A 22,737-nucleotide genomic window follows, 5' to 3' on the forward strand; every position below is an offset into this window, starting at 1 on the left:
ATTCGTTTTGCTGTCTCCATATGAGTCAAAGTTGGAACCTCCATGTAAAGACTAATGAGTCCAACTCCATATAAGATATCTGACCTTGTACATATCAAAAATCTCAGCCTTCCAACCAACCTTCAAAACAAAGTTGGATTCACTTTTTCTTTAGCATTATGCTTTGACAACTTATTTCGACAATCCACTGGTGTAGAAGCTGAATTGCATTTATCCATCTTGAATTCTTTTAAAATAGCTTATGCATACGACTTTTGAGATAAAAAGACAACTTCATCACTTTGCTTAACTTCAATTCCCAAATACTTTTACATCAGCCCCAAATCACTCATCTCAAAATTGTTTTGTCATCAACTTCTTAAATTCTTCAATCATCTTTTGATCACATCTTGTGAAAATTAAATCATCAACATAAAAGCATACATACATTATTTTTCCATCCCCATTCTCTTTAATATACAAAGCATGCTCATATGGACATCTTGTGAAGCCATTCTTCTGGAAATAGTCATCAATGCAAGAATACCAAGCCTTTGGAGCTTGCTTAAGGCCATACAAAGCCTTTTTTAACTTCAACACCTTGTCTTCTTGCCCTTTCACAGTATAACCCAATGGTTGATTTACATAAACTTATTCTTTCAAAAACCGAACCGGACCGAAATTACCGACCGAACCGATAAATTTCGGTTTTTTCGGTTTGTTTTTCGGTCTATTAGGTTCGGTTTCGATTTTATTTGTATAATATTTCGGTAATTTCGGTCGGTTCGGTTTTTAAATCAAAATTACCGAATTAACCGAACAGACCGAAATAAATTAAATATAATTAGAAATTAGATTTATTATATAATTAGTGTATGTCATTTGTTGTTCTAAGTTATATTTCATTTAGACTTATATTATTAGAATCTTTATTAAGCATGATAGTTCTTGAATTGCCTGTAACAGATTATATTATTGGTCTATTTAATATTTGTCTACCAATTTAGTACAATTATACACTAATTCATATTTGGAATTAAGGTTGATTTTATTTCTGTATAAAATTTCTATGTTTTTTCTTTCTATTCTTTTTTTCCTTTCAATCCAAAAAGAAAAATAAATAAAAAAATTATTGTATATATAAGTAAATACCCAACTATATCATTAACAGTGTAATATTAATCTTACATAAAAATAATTGTTAATGAAATTTTTTAATATAAGAAAACTAAATAACCGAACCGAACCAATCGAAATAATTCGATCGGTTCGGTTCGATTATTTATTATTATTTGGTTAGGTTCGGTTTTTATTTTTGAGGCTATTCGGTTTTTGGTTATTTCGGTTCGGTTTTCAGACCGAACCGACCTATGAACACCCCTATTCTAGAACGCTGATTTGACATCCATTTGGTGAATTTTCCATCCTTATTGAGCTGCCAAAGAAATAACTAATCGAATTGTCTCGATTCGAGCCACTAGAGCAAAAACTTCTCTAAATATTGTCTAATACTCAAAATATTGGATTTCAAAGCTGGAACATAATAAACATGAGAAATAAATTGATGATCTCCATTCTTCAGTTTGATAAGAATGTCACCGCTGCCCACAACTGGAACTTTTTTTTTTGTCACCGAAAAAAATACTTCATTTCTTAGATTCATGAAGTTTATAAAAAATTTCTTTATTTCCCGTCATATGATTGCTTGCTCCCGAGTCTAGATACCAAGACTCCTTGCTCCTTGCTTCATCTTCACTACATGTCAATAACAAAGTAGATTCTTCATCATCAACCTCGACAAAATTGGCTTATTCATCTTTATAAGGTTCAGATTTACACTCAGCAGCGATAATGCCCAAATTCTTGACAATTGTAACATTGCACACGAGATTTATCACGGCCATGCCAATTATTTCCACGACCTTGAAAATTGTTGCCTCTACCATGTCCTCTTGCATTCCATTGAGGATTATTTGTGGCTTCATTATTGTGGAAATTTCTGCCACCTCTACTTCTTCCATTATATCCACGATTCCAGCCACGGCCTCTACCTCGTGATCTTCCTCTTCCTCTTCCATATCCACCTACAAATTGCTTCTTTTCTTTTTTATCGTTCAAATCAAGTTTGGGTTGCAACACCTGAGTGACAGGTTCTTCTCTGTTTTTTAATCTCTCCTAATGGGCTTGTAACCAACCCAAGTGTTGATCTATAGACATAGTCTCCAGATCCTTTGATTCTTCAAAGTCACCACGTAATCAAATTTCAAAGTCAAAGAAGGAAGGATTTTTTTTCTATAACATCCTCCATTTTTTCTCCATATCTCTTCAACTGATTGACAATTACCAATGTTCTATTAAAGAACTCATCAATTTTCTCTGACTCCTTCATCTTGAGTTTCTCATACTCACTTCTCAAGGTTTGCAAACGCACATTGACTACTTTATCTTTCCCCTTAAAGGAATTTTCGAGAATCTCCCATGCCTCCTTTGTTTTTGTTGCAGTAGAAATTTTCACGAACATATTCTCATCCAGACACATATGGATTAGAGAGAGAGCTTGTTGGTCCTTCTTTAAATTCTTCAAATTTGCTCTTTGAGGAGCCGTTAATTCCGCCTCATTCTCTGACTGATCATATCCCGTTTCTACCATTTCCCATACATCTTGAGAACCCAACAAAACTTTCATTCTAATACACCAATTGTGGATATTTGTATGAGATCATTCCATTCATCATTGTAAAGAATTTTTGCTGACTCTGATACCAATTTGTTGGATTAAATAAATAAACTTTCACAGGTAACAGAGGAAGAGTATAATTACTGGAAGAAAATTCACTTTCCTTACTATTTGTATTGATATGTATTTATAGATTACACACATTACTATTAAAATGAAACAATTGATTTTCTCTGAAACAATACAACTCCTAATAAATGGAGAAATGATTCTTGGATAATACAGTGAACTACTATACGGATCAGTGTCAGATGATCTTATTTCTCAGTTGGTTAGATATGGTACTGCTAAGGAAGCCTGAGATCGGCTTCACAGGACTTCTGGGGCAGGCAGAGGCCCATAAGTTTGTCAGCTAGGGATCATGTTTCCAATAGTTTTGTTTATAATAACAAGATTGGATCTAATCTCATGTTCCCTTGTATGCCAATTTTTTAAATAATAACCATTGAAAGTGACTCAAATTTATTTTTTCTTATTATAAAATTAAACACAAGTAACATTATCCATTATTGTTTAAATTATTTAATCTTATAAATGCATGTGAGTAGGTGCTTGGCAGATAACCAGCCCCTGAGTTTAGTTTTTTAATTATCAGTTTTGGCCTTTCTTAGGTGAGGTCATGACGAATTATAAGACATATTTTTGGTAAAAATTGTAAGACATTAAATATACTTCTTCTCACTCTCCAAAAATTTCACTTTGTCTTTACACTTATTTTATATACTTCTTTTCACTCTCCAAAAATTTCACTTTGTCTTTACACTTATTTTAATTATTTATAGTTGTATATTTACAATAAAATAATAAGTTTGAAAATTTGAAATAAAGGAAGAAGAAGGTGAATCTCTTAACTGAGAAAAATGAATTGCGTTAAATGCACTATTAGTCACTGAATTTATATAGCTATCTTAAAATTATCACTCAACTTTCAATCGTTTCAATAAAATCACTCAATTTTGAGTTTTGTTTCAGTCACGTCACTGCATTGATTTCAGTGGTTAAAATGCATCGAAATAATGACATAAGTCACAAGTCAATATGAGTCAATTCAAATCAATGACCGAAACCAAACGTGACAGCCACACATCCATTATTTTTGTTAAACAAAACTAATTTTTGTTTTTTTTATAAAAATAACAGACAGATGACACATGATAGCCAAGTGGCGCATATCCATGTATCAGGCTTAATACATTAGTTGCCCCCTGAACTTGTCCAAAAAAGGTAATTGGTCCCTGAATTTATATGGTATCTTATTAGCCCTAAACTTGTTTAAAGTATCATTAGTAAGTCCCTAAATCTATAAAAACGCCATAAAAATGTAAAAAATAGAAAGTTAATTTATGTTTTGAATTTATTTAAAGATTTAGACAAAGTGCAATACATATCATTTTCAACAAGTTCAAAAAACAAATGGATCACTATAAGTAAGTTCAGGAGGACAATACAATTTAAACAAATTGAGGTGGACAATAGGTTATTTTAAGCAAGTTGAAAAAACCAGCGAGTCACTATATAAATTCAAGAGACCAATCAATTTTTATAGAATTCCAGTATTTTTTAGAATTTTATTATTTTTTGAAATTTTAATATTTTCTAGAACTCTAATATTTTATGGAATTCTAGCATTTTTTGGAATTCCAGTAATTTCAAGCATCGCATAATCTTTTCTCTTGGTTGGAGCTGAACATTCACTGCCTCTCATCCAAACCAAGAATAAGAACAGAGGAAAGATTAATCACAAGGCCAACAAGACCATCTTCATCTTCAAATTCAGAACAATTTGAACTTACATGGTGTTTTGTAAGCCCTTTCAACTTGCTTAAAATAGCCTATTGACCACATCAATTTCTTTAAAGTGACCTATTTCCTCATGAATTTGCTTACAGTGATCTATTTACCACTTAAATTTGTTTAAAGTGATATACATTACAATTTGTGTTAATCTTTAAATAAATTCAAAACTTCAAAAATAAAGACTTAATTAGTGATTCTAAGTTTTTAAAATATATATTAGTAATGTATTTTGTCTTTGGTTTGATAAGTTGACTCTTATTTAATGAATACAAGTTGTATGCGGTAATTCATTAAATTGGCCGAAATTTTTTGATTAGAATGGAGAGGGGCCAGGGACATCCCAACTAGGTTGGCACCTCCCTGAAACACCGACTCAAATATTATTAAAAGGAAAAATCAGAAAAACGAACAAACAGACAAAAGAACAAGGAAACTAAACGAACTGGAACGTAGGCCGGTTCCAAAGATTGTCCCTAATCAAATCAATACAAAAATCTGGCGTGGAGCTCCACCATTGAATCGAAGAAAGAAGACGACCGTAATTGGCAAGTTTATCAGCCACCTGATTACCTTCACGGTATATGTGAGACACCACAAAACGGATGTGAGAGATCAAGCCAAGGCATTCCACCCAATCTTCTCTCAAACACCAAGGGACCTGCAAAGATCGACTGCGGAACATGGAAACCACATAAGTGGAATCACATTCAAGCCAGAGGTTACTGTAATTTTTTCGGCTGCGAAACGGACACAACAAATAGCTGCTTCAAGTTCAGCCATATGAGCGATTTTGTGGACGGAAGGCTTAGCGAAAGCACTGAGCACCATCCCTTGACTATTCATGTAGATGCCGCCAATGCCTGCGGAGCTATTGGTGACCGAAGCATCAGAGTTACCTTTCACCCAGCCACCAGGAGGCGTAATCCAGCTAACGGGAATGATCCTCGGTGCATCCTGAAGACGCGGACTAATTGCCAGAGAACTTAGAATCATGCGCTCGACCTCCGAGTTCCAAACAGAGCCATGACCTAAAGTATCCGATACACGAATACGTATCCATAACAAACGAAGGGAATTATGAATATTCGGAGCGATATCCTCAAACAGACACTCATTTCGTGATTTCCAAATGATCGAAACCACAGAAACCACAGCACTCTGCCACATCGCTTGTATCTGAGAACTGAAGCGGAATTCAATTAAATCTTTAATTCTGCACTGCAACTGAGTATCCGATCTAATTCTTCGACCAAAAAGTGAGGAAATAGCCTCCCATAGCTGCATAGAGAAGCTACAGCTTAAGAACAAGTGTTCGACTGATTCCTCACTCCTCTGACAGAGGCAACATCTAGAGACGATTAGGAATCCCCTTCGTTTCAGAAGGTCGTGTGTTGGCATATGACCCTTCGCGGCTCTCCAGGCAATTAAGGAATAAGACGGCGGGATATACGGCTGCCATAGATGGCGAAGGGGGTCTGGGGGACCCTTCCCTAAGAGCCAAGAATAGAATAAACGGACAGTAAACAGACCATCAGAACTCGGCTTCCAAATACAAGTGTCTGCAGCGCCCCCAATAGCCCTGACCTCCCGAATGGCTGTGATAATATCCTCGTTAAGGTTCGGAAGGTTGAACCAGCTTTCTTTTAGCCTAAAGTAGGAAACCCGATCTCGACAATTTGCCATATCAGAACTACTCAAGCCCGCTCTGTCCGCCACCGTGGGAATCAACCACTCATCATTCCAAAAATTCAAATCATCACCACTACCAATGAACCATTTACAGTTATTTCTCAGAAGCCTGTAAGCCGATTTAATGGAAGTCCAAATGGTAGAGTAAGCAATTGGGCGAGTCAGGCCACCCCTGTTCAGGAAGCGAGAGCGTAAAAGCTTAAAGCAGAAAGAGGAATCCGCCAAAACTCCCCAAGCGAGCTTCCCTGATAAAGCCAAATTCCAAAGATCCAACCTCTTAATGCCCAAACCACCTTCTTTAAAGGATGGAAAACAGATGTCCCACCGCGGAGTTACAAGTTTCTTCCTGGAAATTGAGCCAGACCAAACGAAGTTTCTCATGTGCGATGTAACCCTCTTGATTAATTTCTGAGGCCATTTATAGACAAGGAAAGAGTGAGTTAATGAACCACAAATAACTGCTTTCACAAGCGTCAATCTCCCGGCCATTGACAAAGCAGAGCCCTTCCATTTTGAGAATTTCCCAGTGATTTTGTCGGCCAGCGGGGTGAGAAAAGAGGAGCGGGGGGCACCAACGAACAGCGGAACGCCCAGGTACCGAAAAGGAAGCTCCCCGATGCGGATCCCAGTGATATCTGCCAACTTAGTCCGACGCCTTGTAATTACTGAATCCCCAAAGAACACTTCAGATTTTAGCCAGTTCACCCATTGACCAGAAATTGAACCGTAATAGTCAAAGGCAGAAGCCAAGGTTCGAACGTTACCAAGAGAGGCGCGAAAAAAAAGCAAAATGTCATCCGCATATAACAGATGAGTGGGGAAATTCTGCGAGTTCGAATACTGAGAAGGAATAAGACTGCCTTCCGCAACCAATCTATCCAACCAACGACTGAGAAACTCTTCTGCCAGACTAAACAAGATGGGGGACAGGGGGTCTCCCTGTTGAACACCTCTTGAACAAGCAAAGTAGCCGTGTAACCCAGTCTGAGTCATAATTGATATTCTTGCAGAGGAGAGCAGGTTAAGGATCCAATCCCGAAATTGCAGAGAGAAACCGAACGCTTCCAAGACCGCAAGGAGGAAGTTCCAGTCTAAAGTATCGAAGGCCTTAGCAATATCAATATTTAAGCTCATATTTCCTCCAAAGAATTTTTTCCGCATGGAGTTGATACCCTCCGAGGCCAGGGCAATGCATTGATGGATATTTCTACCTCTAATAAACCCGAATTGGTTGGGTGAAACAATGACGTTAGCAATTTCTGCTAATCTGTCAGCTAGAATTTTAGACAGAATCTTGAAGCTGAAGTTGCTCATCACAATCGGTCTATACTGATCAATTCGAAGGGCTCCGTCAACCTTAGGGATAAGAGAGAGAACATTGGAATTTAAGCCCGTACTAATATCACCATGAGTGAAGAACCAGCGAATCATGCTGCAGACATCAGGGCCAACAACATCCCAGAAACTCTGATAAAATTTCCCAGTGAAGCCATCAAGACCTGGTGCACTAGAAGGATTCATTGACATGACTGATTGATGAATTTCCGACTCAGACGGACAGCGCAGTAAATTCTCGTTCATATCCGCCGTAACCAGATCCGGAATAACCGACTCCACCAAAGATAGATCTTGCCGATTAGTAACCTCATTTTTAAACAGATTACCATAATAATCTGAGATATGATCTACAATACGGGCCTGGTCCGTGGTAATAGTTCCCTCAATCTGCAGTGCTGCAATACCATTGGACGACTTTCTTTGGTTAGCCATTCTATGAAAGAATTTGCTGTTACGGTCCCCCACGGCCAGCCAATTCGCTTTACTTTTGTCCCTCAAATAGGTTTCTTTTTGTAACAAATGGAGGTCTAGCTGAGAATGGGCTTGAATTTCTCTCTCGTGCAGAACCTCCGAGAACCCGTTTTCAAGTTGAAGTTGGATCTCTTTTAAAGCCGCCTCGCTTGATTCTATGTTCCTGTCCAGCTGACCAAAAAAATTCTTATTCCAAGTCCTCAGAATGCTCCTTAACCCCCTAAGCTTATAACATAATAATTGCATAGGACCCAGATTCGGGTGATCAGCATCCCAGAAATTCTTTACGATTTCCTTGAGGCCCGGATGAGATAGCCACATCGATTGAAATCTGAAGCGGCTAACCCTTGGAGAGTCATTGTAGAAACGGAAAAGCAAGGGGTGGTGATCAGAATGGTGTCTGGCCAAAGAGGTACAGTTAAAGGACCATGTTGAAGAAAAGTCTTCAGACACCAACACTCTATCTAGCCTGCTCTCAACGCGGGCTTGACCATGTCTGCCATTAGTCCAGGTGTAAAATGAGCCCACCGTAGGGACATTTCGCCATTCCCCATCATCAACAAATTCACGAAATTCCCGAGTTGGCCTAGGCGCAGGAGGACCTCTGGACTTCTCATGAGCCCCTAGAACCGCATTAAAGTCGCCTATCGATAACCAGATTCCAGGGTTAGCACTCTGACTCCTAGCAATCTCATTGTACATATTTATCCTGCGATTCGCCCAAATACTCCCATACACGAAGAAAAGATAATGAGTTTTCTCATTTAACACGCATCTGATTAAAATATGCTGATCACCTCTGTGCATCACCCTGCACTGAACCCCTAAACTGACAGCTTGAAATAACTAAAGTGATGGCCTATCTCTATCATTCTGAGCAACTAGCTTCATGCCCAATTGATCCCAAAATCTCTGCTGAATGGATGAAAAATCCCCCATAGGTTCCGCAATACACAACCAATCCAGCTTATGAGAAGTACAAATATTGAATAAATAACGCTGCGTACCTGCATTCATCAAACCTCTGCAATTCCAGTAGATGATCGTCATCTGAGATATACTGGCGGTTTGCGAATCCGTCCTGCTCAGGATATGTTTTTGTCTGTTTTCTGTTTCGAACTAGATTTCTTACTAGTAACTGTTTCCCAGTCCTGCTGCTCATCCTCCATGTCATCAGCCCAACGGGGTCCCAAGGCATCCTTTGACTTCGAGCTAGCTTCCGACGTGCAGGCATTAGAAATCCCAGGGGGTTTCGAACTCGCTTCTTTAGAAGCCCCAGGGGATGAGCCTCTTTCACATAATTCCTCCCAGAATTCCACTTCTGGTTCCGAATTTTGCTGTTGATCAGGATCCAACTCGGCATCTTCGTGTTCAGGTTCCGAAGAAGTGTTATCATCTTCCTTATCAAGCGGATTCTCCAAGGCCTCGAGAATTCGGTTGTTTATTTTGGAGACCGGGACCAATGCGTTGCTGTCATTCTGCTGTGGCTTTTCCAACCACACTTGTTTCTTGGGCTCTGGTCTAACCAACTGCTCCGGCCGTCGGCTAGGCTGAGGCACTGGTTTCAAATTTTTGCGGCATTCATATGCTAAATGCCCAACGTTACTGCAGACCTTGCAAAAATTGGGAAGATTTTCATAAGATAATTCAATCCAAAACTGTTTTCCCTCTCTTTCCACTCCCAGTTGGGTGGGGATTTCCCCTGCTAAATCCACATCAATAAGTAGTCTAGCAAAATGACCTACCTCCCCTTCAATGGTTCTCATGTCAAAGCGAATTAAACCCCCTATCCCTCTTGCTATGTCTGAGAGGATTTGATGATCCCAATATTCCCAAGATAAGCCATATAAACGAACCCATACCTGCGCGTGTGTGGATTTTTCCGCAAAAGGGTCAAAGTCCGCTCGCCATGGCTGTAGCCGAAAAACCCCCGGCTTCAAGTTCAGAACTCCTTTGCCCACAGCCATATCCTTTGCTTTGCTATTCGGGAGAAAAACCTGATAATACCCGCGACCAATAGAAATTAGTTTCCAGTTATCCGAGAGGCCCCATTCTCTCTCAAGCTTTGATTTAAGCTCCATTGTTTTCCATGGTGTATCCCCCTTGGATAGGATTAGTCGACCGATTAGAGAGTGCTCACACAAAGCAATTCTTTTGTCGTAAGCAGTCTGTGAAATTTCACTGATCGAATCCCCCCAATTTCTGAGACTGTGGCCGTCGAATGAGGGGTTATCGGGATGTTACGCTGCAAAACTGAAGCAAAAGACGGCGCCGATTTGTTGGGAGGAGAAGAAACTCCGAAACGGAGATTTGGATTGAAGAGAACTCTAATTCCGACATGATCCTCCGTGGTGGAAACCATGCCGATCAGCAGGGAAAGAGAAGAATCGAGAAAAGTGCAGAACAGGAGAGATCAGGATTCTAGGTTACGGAGGAGGCAACGGCGGCGTCCCATCAAGAAAAATTCGCCCTAATTCAATTGGCCGAAATTGGCACAATAAAATAACATGTAATGGAGGTTGAATTATATAAAATGTATTTCTATAAATAGTTATAGATTCACTTTGTAATTATGGAATTTAAAAAAAATAAAATAAGTTTAGCAATATATTGTTCCTTTGTTTCTAAATTATTTATGCTCTACGATTAAATTAATTGATTCCTGTAAATTAGTCACAATAACTCCAATAAATGGTAAGAGTTTAGTCGGTTAAGTGACTAAATAAAAAAAATTCATTTTCTCTAAATAACTAAATGCAGGAAAAAAATATTATTTCTAGCTTCAATGATGAAAATTATGATTTTTGAAGCATAAAATTCAGATGTGTTTCGAATTTGTGGGATATGTAGAACAAAGAATTCCACAAAATTCTCCATTAGCAAAAACAGAATCAACTCCAAATTCAGTTAGCATTTCCAAGTCTGTTGCGGATCAGCAAAAGGAATTGATGCGGAAGGATGCAGATACACTAGCAAAATTTCGCAATGCTGTTGCAGAATCAATTTTTTCAAAAATCATGAGTGCCACCACGGCTAAGCAAGCTTGAGAAATATTGAGATGAATTTCAAGGGACTGGCAAAGTTCGCAACATCAAGTTTCAAACTCTTCGGAGAGATTTTGAGAATCTTAAAATGAAAGATGGTGAATGTATCAAAATCTACTCGTCAAGATTTAATGAAGTTGTGAATCAGCTACGAGCTTATGGAGAAGATAGTAGTGATCAAAGAGTTATCCAAAAACTCTTGATTACACTAATAGAAAAATTTGATTCAGTCATCAATATTATCATATGCAATAGGCTTTCCAAATATCAGTCACCGAAGTACTAGGCACTCTACAGCTCGTGAAGAAAGAATTTCCAAATTAATGAGCAGAAATTCATTGTGAGGGAGCTTCGCAATTCAAATACAAAAATAAATCGCTTCTTTCATATCAAAAAATAAATTTGAAGAAAAGTCCTTTTAATACTAACTTCCAAGAACATATAACCGCGCTCCATCTTCACTACTCCTGATTTTAATCCACTTCCAACTAAGGGATATTCCTTGATTTAACATGTTTTCTATTTTTAGCAAGAAAGTTCCAACTATCTGTAAGAAAGATCTTGGATTCACTAAGATTGCTCCATAACGGACAAATAACAAAGTTCTCAACCGCTCCCTTTCTCCATATCCGTCGATCAAGGAAGTTTCTAACTGCTTTCTCTCCCACTAACCCACATTCCACTCCACTAACTTATGCTCACTTCTTCAACGAAATATGTTCGTGTAATTCTTTGATGTGGACAAGCATACATTTCAGTTAGAACTTTGATAAATTTCTAAATCGGTCCGAAACTTCATATTTTGCATAATTTTTTTACGGAAAAAGTAATTAATAAAATAAATACAAATTCACACCAAAATAATTGGTAAAATTATTCGTCCTAATATTATCAGTTATATAATTTAGACCGAATTAAGTATTTATAATTACAAAATTGATAGTAATTAAAATATGGATTAAACACTAGCACAGCCGTAATAAACCACATAAAAACATTTTATTAATTTGTGCAGTTATTAGCAAACGAATCTTTGATGTCATATGACAAATGTAAATTGAAACATAAAAAGACTCAAAAGAAAGAAAGAAAAAGGATGCAGCAAATGAAAACTAACTAACAATGATTAAGAGCAAGTGTCCAAGTCCAAGATGCTTGGATTGATAGAGGAAAATGAAAGAAGCTCTTCATCATTTTCCAACACAGCCATGACTTTTTCTTCCAAACTTATAAACGCTTCAATTCCATCTCCTTCTCTTATGTCTATCAAAATAATCAGATTCTTCAGGTTCCAACAAATTGTGGCAACCCACAATGGCTTTCCCCACCCGAAATCCGTCTCATAAAGCCGATACCTGCACCAGCTAGTACAAAGATACAGTTCAATATTCAAATATTCAGATAGGGGTTTCATGCTTTTCAGGATCAATGGAGCTACAGCTTCCCTATCAGTTATACTAGCACATGAATTAGAAAGCAGAGTTTTTGCTTCCCTGAATTCCTTCACCAAATATCCTAATTCTACATCCTTTTCCTCCCTTACCGGTACCTGAAAGATCCCATATATATTGCCTCTGCTTCTCTCTGATAATGGAGGAGAAACCTTAGTACGCAGACTCATGGCATGATTCATAACACTTGGCTTTAACAAATCAGAAGAAATTGCCTTAGCATTTGCAGAAATAGCTGATTTATATAGTAATGAAGTAACTACTTCGACTCGTGTAGGATTTGGAACTTGATCCGCAACCATATCCTTCAGCTTTGCAATCTTCGAGCCATCAAAAACAAGCCTCCTGGAAACATATCCCTTCATTTCCGGAGGAACCTCCTGCTTCTGGTTCAGGATCGGCAGGTCAAGAGGTGGATATAAGGATCCTATATTGAACTCAGGATTGATTTCTTTTTCTGAGTTCCGAGCCAGGGAAGCCCATTCATTGATGAAAGTACTCATACTTGCCATATCCATTGTCTTATGGCACAGGCATAACCCAATTGACATTCCTCCGCACTGAAAATATGTTACCTGAGCAGCTAGAGGACCGGTCTCGAATGAATCTTTACAGCATAGACTATCAGGAAACAAGAGTTTAAGAATTTCGACTTGAGGATTCTTCAGAACATCAGATAAATCACATCCCATTCTTGCTTCCAGAAATAGAACACCCTCATCATTACAATTGAGAGTGACGTTGTCTTTCACCCTTCCGGCCAGAGGATAATAGTGGGAAAGGGCAGCAGATAAGGAAAGCTTGAGCACACTAGATCTGTGATTATCAGTTTCACCATTGTTACTTGTGTAGAAGAAAAGTGAAGGCACATAAAGACAAGGAGTCAACTGATCAAAGAAAGAAAGTTTGTGAATTGACGGGTGATTATTAGGAGTTGAAGAGGATGGTTTAACAATCTCTCTGGAAAACACCTCAGGCTGCATCTTTGGGGCTTTTTTGTTTCCCCCTACCTCTGAATCTTGTTGTTTTTTTATTTTTTAGATGGAAAACTCAACTCCAGTATAAAATTAGCAGTTGCAGAGTATCCATTAAAAAATTGTAAATAGATATATTTAGCCCCACTGACGTGTATTAACGTGTGCTGTATCCATTAAGAAACACATCCCAAAAAAGATCCATTAATATATACTAATTAATTAAATAACGCATCCCAAAGTGTTGAGTTTGCAATTGTGGTAAATCGTATGATAACATTTTGAATTTATCTTTATTATGTATTTTTCATTAAAAAATTAATTTTTTATTTTTGAGATTGAAATAATTTAATTTCTAAATTAAATTTTAATTTACGAAAAACTTTAAAATTAAAATTAAAAAATATAAAAATGTCATAATTTTTAGAAACTAGTATTGAAATAAAAGAAAATTAAATATATTTACTTCTTTCACGTTTGACACTTATAATATTTTAACAAACACACCAAAATAACGATGTTTTAACGCATTGGACTCTAAAAGAAAATTTCCAGCCTTGATGGGCTAGGCTTTAAAAATTTACCTTCAACGGCAAGGTTAAATTTTCCCCCAAGACTAAATTTCTGGCTCCGCCACTGACTCCAATGGACAAAGCAAGCATCCATCTCAAAACCAGCAGCCAGATCCAACGCATAATATAGCAACTCCAAAAGTTCAACCAACTCCAGAAGTTCAACGAATTTCTTCTAACTTAAGAAGTGAGGTGATCCCACAATGCTAAAGATCGGGAGGTGATCCCAGGAACCAACTCCAAATGTCTATTAATTGTGCACATGCCGCCACTACAACAAATCATCACTTGCGTCACGGTTAGAGTCGTGGCACAAGTATAATATTTTCGTGGCTATAGTATTTAGCCACGAAAATTCAAAATAAATCTCCTGTGGCGCTAGTGAGCGTGGCTAGGTAGTGGCTACGGGAAAATGATGGTTGTGGCATAAATTGAGTTTTATGCCACGGAACATTCATAGAAATAACTCAAGGACCTTAAAATATATATATGGACTAACTAATATAATAGATTAAAACGCCTCAATATTAATTATTTATCCAAAAATTAATTAATATTTTGCCACGAAATAAATTACTCATGGCATAAGTAATTTTATGTCACATGTAAACTTTTTCTGTGGCATAAATAGATTTAGCCACGGAAAAGAATGTATCGTGGCACAATTCGTGGCATAAGTGTATTTTTGCCACGAAAAACCATTACCTGTGGCATAAATATATCAAGTAATCTAAAGTTTCTACAAGAGTTTCTTTTTCCCGTGGCTAAAAGAAAATATGCCACGAATTTTGAATTCTCGTGGCATGATTCGTGGCGCAAGTGATGATTTGTTATAGTGCTTTTATGTTCATATTTTTTTTTTGTGGGAATGATACCGCCCAAATATTTGAATGAATAATGATTTTATTTTCCCCCCTGCCACATACATGAACGAAAACAATGAAATTAATAAATTGGAAATATATTTTAGAATTATTTATTTTCTTTCCACTAAATAAATTACTCGTGGTATAAGTAATTTTATGCCACGAGTAAATGTTTTTCGTGGCATAAATAAATTTAGCCACGAATAAGAAATTAATGTGGCGAACTTGGTGGCATAAGTGTATTTTTACCACGGAAAATAATTAATTGTGGCGTAAATATATCAGGAAATCACAAGTTTGTAGTGAAATTTGTTTTTCCCGTGGCTACATAAGAATATGCCACGAATTCTGAATTCATGTGGCATACTTCGTGGTGCAAGTGATGATTTGTTGTAATGTCGTGTATACAAATTATGAGTATTGTCTCTAATTAATCTGAAATATGTATATACAATTTGATGTTCATTGAGTATTATTTTTTCATTATTAAGGTACATACATGAATTGGCTTCTAAATGATACCCAAATATTTCAAATGAAATATGAGCAAAGAAGAAAGCAAGCCAATTCGGATTAAAAAAAATATGATATAAAGAAATTGATTAAGTGAAATAAAATATGACATAATTGATTAAGTCATATGCCATCTGAAAGAAATTGCAACAACGTAAATCATTATGCAAATTGTCATCACAGGTACCAATATGCCAATTTTCCTTAAATTTCTTGTCATTCAAGGGTAATATAGGGCACGGTAATAATAAATAAGTCGTCATTCGAATACGTGTAAGATGACAACATACCAATAGGCTGATGTCATGTGAGGTTGTTTCAAATGATAGAAAGCAACCGTCGTCTGAAGGGACATCAGACGGCAGCGAGTCCCGTGATAGTTTTATTTTCCATATGACGTTTTTTATTTTCTATTTTATTTGCTAAAACAATTTGATATATATTTTGTCGTTGGTATTAAAGTTTTATGTAGTAGAGGTTATTATAGATTTATTGTTATATTTTTCTATGATGTTATAGGATTTAATATTATTTAGTTGAAGTTATGCACAACAATATATTTTTATATTTTATTATCTTGTAATTTATATTTTTAATTTATTTTTAGAATTAAAAATATTAGATATTGATCCTAATCACTGAATAATTGTACTGTATTGGACCAGATTTGACTGGTACCGAATCCCTAAAATCCCTGAATTGGATTGGACCGAATTTTTGGGACAATCCAATTCTGGAGATTTATTATTTCAAGACAAAATTACACAAACTGGTCAAATTGGATGTCCATTTACATATTTAGACCTATTACATTATCTTTTACCAAACTAGACACTTTCAAATTACTTTCCCAATATATATGATCATTTGTTTACATTATGACTTAACCAATTTGTTTACTCTTCTCATCGTTTGCAATCCAATTTTCAGTTTCATACATCAATACATGATCATTTGTATCTTTATAGAATGAATTTGTAAATTTCATCAACTTGATGCGTTCGCAATTTACGATTTTTCTCAGCAGAAGAAGTAAAATCGTGAAGTGCGAACCAGCATTTTCTTCCACTGCAAAACAAAATCGTAAACTGGAACCAGCAGTTTATAATTTTGCTTAGGAGAAAAAACAAAATGGTGATAATATTGTTTTTTTTCCTTAATACATCATTTGCCCCCTGAACTTGTCCAAAAAGCTTGATTGGCCTCCTAAACTTTCAAAGTGTCTTGACAGCCCTCTGAACTTGCATAAAATGTTCAGTAAGCCCCCTGAACTTGCGTAAAATGTAATCAATTGATCATTCGGTCGTAAAAAAGTAAGTTAAATGCGGAATATGTATTCCACGCATCTTAGAATGTTATTACATAATTAAAAAATAGATTAAAAATGAAGTTATTGATTGCTCAACTCTACAACTTGTCTTCTCTATTCTAAGCACCGTATACTCCGATTTCGGTTGTTTTACTTTTTTTTAAGACTTGTGCAATACATCTTCCGTATTTAACTTACTTTTTGGCAACCGAGTGATCAATTGATTACATTTTACGCAAATTCAGAGGGCTAACTGAACATTTTATGCAAGTTCATGGGACTGTCAAGACACTTTGAAAGTTCAGGGGCCAATCAAGCTTTTTGGACAAGTTCAGGGGCAAATGATGTATTGAGCCTTATATTTTTTTTTTTTTAATAAAAGCATCATAACATTGTGACTAGCGCTTTCATTTTATTCATTTCACTTTTCTTTAATTATATCAATGTGGTAAACTAGATTTAATTATGCTTTTTATACGCGAATTTAATTCATCGGTTTAAGGTTTGACTAGAAAAAGAAAAATAAGAAAAAAAAAATCTTCTTATTTAGTTCTTTTTATTTATAGATATATTATATAAAAGCAAGTTGCATAGTACATTAAAATTATTATTAAGTGATGATACAAAACTTAGTAATTTCTTTAGGTTAATTAAACTAGTTTGAATGTGAGACGCATGTTATATAGTTAAATAATTAGATGTAGCATTCGGTAATATTTAGTCTATTGTTGACTTTCAACATAGTATATATTCAATGATGGATCCAGGATTTTATATATGGGGGGCTAATTTTAGCTTTGCGGTTAGTGTCGGAATTACATTTATGGAGATCGAGGAAATTTCTAAACTTGTCTCTTAACCAACTCAATTATCTTGACATATTAAATTATAGTACAAAAATGTCAACACAAACTAAAATTAGTGGAGGGCTATCAAATACCGAGCTAATCTTAATCAAGGGTGAACCTGGGGGCCAGAGCCTCCCCGAGCCCTGGCTGGATCCGCCTATGTACATATTTATTATTTCATTCACGTTGATGCACTAAAGATATTTTATAATGTTTCATCAAGATCTACCACAATATAGTAGCTTTTCTTTAATTATTACTTTGGAATGAAAAGATGAATATAAATAAAGGAGATAATATTCATATTTGTTTCATCATTTAAAATGGAAATATATTCTAACGTTTTAAATTTTTTCTTTAACTAGCATGTTCAATAGAAAATTTGAAAAACCGATTTATCCTGATTTGACCGCTTCAGCCTTCCAAATATCAATAATATTTTAAAATTTTATTGTTTTACTACCACAATTATAAACAATTTGTCAATATATTAAAAACTTAGTTTGTTACAAATTCATAAAGAAAACAGACTAAAATATTTGTTATGTTATTAACATGTTACCAACGATCTGAAAAAATTGATAAAATTGTTTTACTTGATTGATAAACATGTGTTTCGAAGGTTCCATGACAATTGTCATGGAATCAACTGAACTAAAAATTTAAACTGGTAGTTAAGGCATAATAATAAATGTTATATTAACCTCTAACACAACCCTACATGTGAATGCCTACCATGTGTTGAAATTTAATCATCATATGAGGGTGCAGGACTCGAACCTTCTACCATTTGATCTAAGTTGCTCTGATACCATGTCATGGAACCAGCTGAATTAAAAGCTATGGAACCAACTGAACTAAAAGTTTAGGCGGATAGTTAAGGTCCAATAATAGATTTTCAATAATTTCTGACAGCAATTATAAAATGGCCAAAAGAATAGTTGCTAATTGTAGAGTTGCTAAAGTTTGAGACCATATTTATGTTTTGTAATTGCAATATTTGCAACTAACATTTTGGTGGTTAAATTTGTTGGCAAATTTAGAGACTGATGCTTCTTGCAACCATTTTTTGTTACAAATCCAACAACAAATCAATATATTTTAATCTAGTTAAAAACTTAGCTGTTGGTCGCAAATATACAGGTTGCTAACTTTGACGATGGGTTTTGCAACCATATTTCTACAGCAAATCATATCTCAGTTTGCCAACTTGGAATGGATTGTATGAGATATGTCTTTTATTTTTTTTAAGATATGCGCAATACTGTTACATTAAAGAAAGGAAAATTATATCAAAGACAAAACACGAAATTTGATACAAAAACCACAAGTACATTGGGAATGATGATCAAACGGCAGCAAAATAAAAAATGAATGAAGCCAATGCAAACAAATATGAAAAATAACAGAAGTTGGATTTTGTTGCTCATAAACATGAAATCAACTTTGGCTTGGATGAAATATGGGAGAGAAGTTGTTTATCATTTTCAAATCGAGCCATGTATTCGTCGGTCAAGGTAATCCATGCCTCTATTCCCTTCCCTTCCTTAGTGTCAAGGCAAATAACAATGTTGTCTATAATCATCCCGGATGCTGTTACCCATATAGGCTTCCCCCATCCGAAATCAACATCGTATACAGGAAAATTGCATAAACTAGTGAATGAATACCGTACTATCTCTCCTTTCAAAGATTCCATAAATGTTTCCTTTGAGAAATTCAACTCCCCATTCTGAAGTTTCTTTAGAGCATCTGCATTCACATCTCTAATAGAATCTTTTATCTTCCTCGCAATTTCATCTTCTTTGCACATATTATCAATCAGGGCTGTTGCTGCCCATACAAGATTCCCAAAAGACTGCTCTGGAATTGGAGGATCCAATATTTGCCGCACGTTCACTGAAGTAATCATCATATAACGGTTATCTTTCACCTCGCAAAGAGTCGCCTTGATCCGACAAAATATGAAAACACATAAAGCCTGTACCCGCGACAGCATTTCACCATTCCAGCTGTATTTATCTTTAAGAGCTGATATGGTTGAAGCATCAAACACAAATGGCTTAGTGACAACCTTTTCCTTGAAGACCCATTGCGAGAGATCAAACCCAGGTATATTTCTAGGTGGAAAAACTGAAGCTGAACCGAAGGGAGGAATGTCAATTTTATTCCCTCTAGCAACATCCGCCCAACCGTTTAAAAATATGAACTGTGATAAACCATCCCCAAGCATATGTGGCATAGCAAATGAAACAGCTAATCCGCCACAGCTAAAATAGGTAATTTGAAACAAAGATCCATACTGATGTACGCCTTTATGCGGTTGCACAGGAATGAACTTTTTGCTATGATTATAGTATTGGTCCTTGTTTCGGAGAATATCCGAGAGTGGACAGTTAACTTTGGTTTCCATAAAGAGAGCACCTTCGTCATTGCAATCAGCGTAGGAATAGTTGTTAATACGTCCGGCAAGAGGGTAGAATATGGTTAAAGCCTTTGATAATGATTGTTTTAAAAGGTTGCATCTTTTATAGTTGGGAATGTTGGATTTTTCATAGAAAAGAACAAAAGGGAAGGAAAGAGGGTATTGATTTTGATCAATGAATGAAAATTGGAGTTTACGAAGATGATCAGGTGTAGGGGAGGACGGCTTGATTAATTCTTTGGAAATGAAATCTACTTGGATCCGCATTTTCTTGTTTTCTTTTGGAAATTAACAAACAAACAAGAAAATGAAGATAAGTTGACTTATAGTATACATATATATAAACTGAACCTCACCTACTCATATTATTTTATCCAAATTCCACAATATTGTTCACATTAAAGAACCTCTGCGAGGTACACATGTTTTATAAAGAATTCTATACAAAATTAATATATATATATTTTTTTCTTTTTGTTAGATTCCTGCACACTCGATCATCACCCTTCAAATTGCTCAAATTGAGGATTATGAATTTAAATACCATTATCAATAATCATTTCATCTTACTTACAGCTAATGCTAGTTTCTTTCACCAATTATTTCATACTTTAAATGCCTTTTGACTTAATTTATACAATTCTTGATATGAAATTGCTTGATAAGATTTTTTTAATTAAAAGGATGAACCAGAGAGTAAGTGACCGCCAGACATCCCAGCTAAGTTGGTATCCCTAGCAAGGCACCGAAACTCAAACCCAAAATATTATTAAAGAATTGCTTGATAAGATACATAACAACTTTCAATTCAACATAATAAGCCTATGGATTGCCCAAAGGAAGAGAAAAGCATGCCTTGGGGATGCCACCATAGTCACGAAAAATACCCCTGCCCCAACCATAAGAGGCGACCATGTCTATCTGTTAGATTTGTAAATAGAAAATAAAAGACTTAGCTGACATGGCATTGAAATGTAATATAAATAGGGACTCATGTGTAAAAGTTCATTAAGAAATAATAAGAAATCTTCTTCAATTTCCGGATTCTCTCTTTTTCTATGCAAATGTATTGCGCGCAGATCTTATTCCGAAAGAAGAAGAAGTCGTTCCTGAAGTAGAAGATACCGACACTGATTCGGTTTCTAGTGACTCAAATCTTGAAGATTCAAGGCAGCAAAATCAAAATCAAATTTCAGATCCAGAATCCGATCGTGAAATTTCAACGCCAGGAGATCAAGGAGGAGATTCAACCCTAGGTCACACAGATGATAGAGATCAGTTTGTGTTAGCATCAAACAATGAAAATCCTGGTTTGATTCTTGTTTCTACTCTCTTAAATGGAAATAATTACATCTCTTGGAAGAGGAGCATGATGCTTGCTCTTCATGCCAAACGCAAAACAAAATTTGTTTTGCAAGATGATTTAGAACCTTCTCCAGGTACTAAAGAGTATGAAAATTCGGAGTATAACGACAGCCTGGTTTTCTCCTAGATTATAAACTCTCTTTCCAAGGATCTTGCTGAAACCTTTCTTTTCGCATCCTCTGCACAAGAATTGTGGAAAGAAATTGCTTCTGAATATGGAACTAGTAATGGTCCATTAATTTTTCAACTGAAAAGAGAAATTAATTCTGTTGTTCAAAGCAATTGCACTGTTGTTGAATATTTTAACAAAATCAAACGATTTCGTAATGAATTGCGTGCTATTAGACCAATTCCAAATTGTACTTGTGGTGATATGAGGAAAATTATTCAAGGAATTGAAGATGAAGATCAGCTGATGCATTTTTTGTCTGGATTAAATCCAGGTTATGAACATGTTGTTAACCAAGTCTTGTTAATGGATCCTCTTCCTCCTGTTACCAAAGCACTTTCTATGCTTATGTGTATTGATAAGCAGCGAAATCTTGTTTCTGATTCTCATTCCGTGTTTGCTAATTCCGTTCAAACCTCTACTTCTAAATCACATGGCAACCGATCTAACAATTCCGGATCCAAACCTAATAATTCTAACAAGGCCAATTTGCACTGTGATTATTGTGACAGGACTGGTCATGATAGGAAGTCTTGTTTCAGGCTTGTTGGGTACCCTGACTGGTATAAAGGACCACGCAAAACTGGTCCAGTGACAGTTGTGTCTAGAGCTTCTAATTTTAAGTCAGGTGGCTCAGGAGGTTCAGGTGGTTCTAACAAAGCCTGTTTTACAAAAGAACAACAACATCCACTTGAATTTGATCCAGATAGTGAAGATGACACGGATCAAATGACTAAAATAAAACAAGGACTAATGAGTATGGTGCAACAGGAGGTTAACAAGCTTTTCAAAGGCAAGCAATCAGTGTCCTCTAATTCTCAAGCAAATGAGTTCACAGCTTTTGCTGCTAGCTGTTCAGGTATTCCTTCAGCCTCTTTTCCAATACATGGATAATTGATTCTGGTGCAACCACACACATGAGTAACAATTTAACACAAATGAGTGATTTGATTCTTTTACCCAAGCCTAAGAAAGTTTTTCTACCTGATGGATCTATCCAGCATGTTACTCATATTGGTACAGTTATCTTTCATGAGTTTTTGCAACTCAAGCATGTCTTATTTGTCCCTACTTTCCAGTACAATTTGTTATCTGTGGGCCGATTGTTACAGGATCAGAACTTGCAAGTTTTGTTTTTGGCTGAATCTTGCATAATGCAGGACCACATCTCTAAGCGGATTGTTGCAGTT

The sequence above is a fragment of the Euphorbia lathyris genome, chromosome 5, assembly GCF_963576675.1.
Source record: "Euphorbia lathyris chromosome 5, ddEupLath1.1, whole genome shotgun sequence".
In the NCBI taxonomy this organism is placed as follows: Eukaryota; Viridiplantae; Streptophyta; class Magnoliopsida; order Malpighiales; family Euphorbiaceae; genus Euphorbia; species Euphorbia lathyris.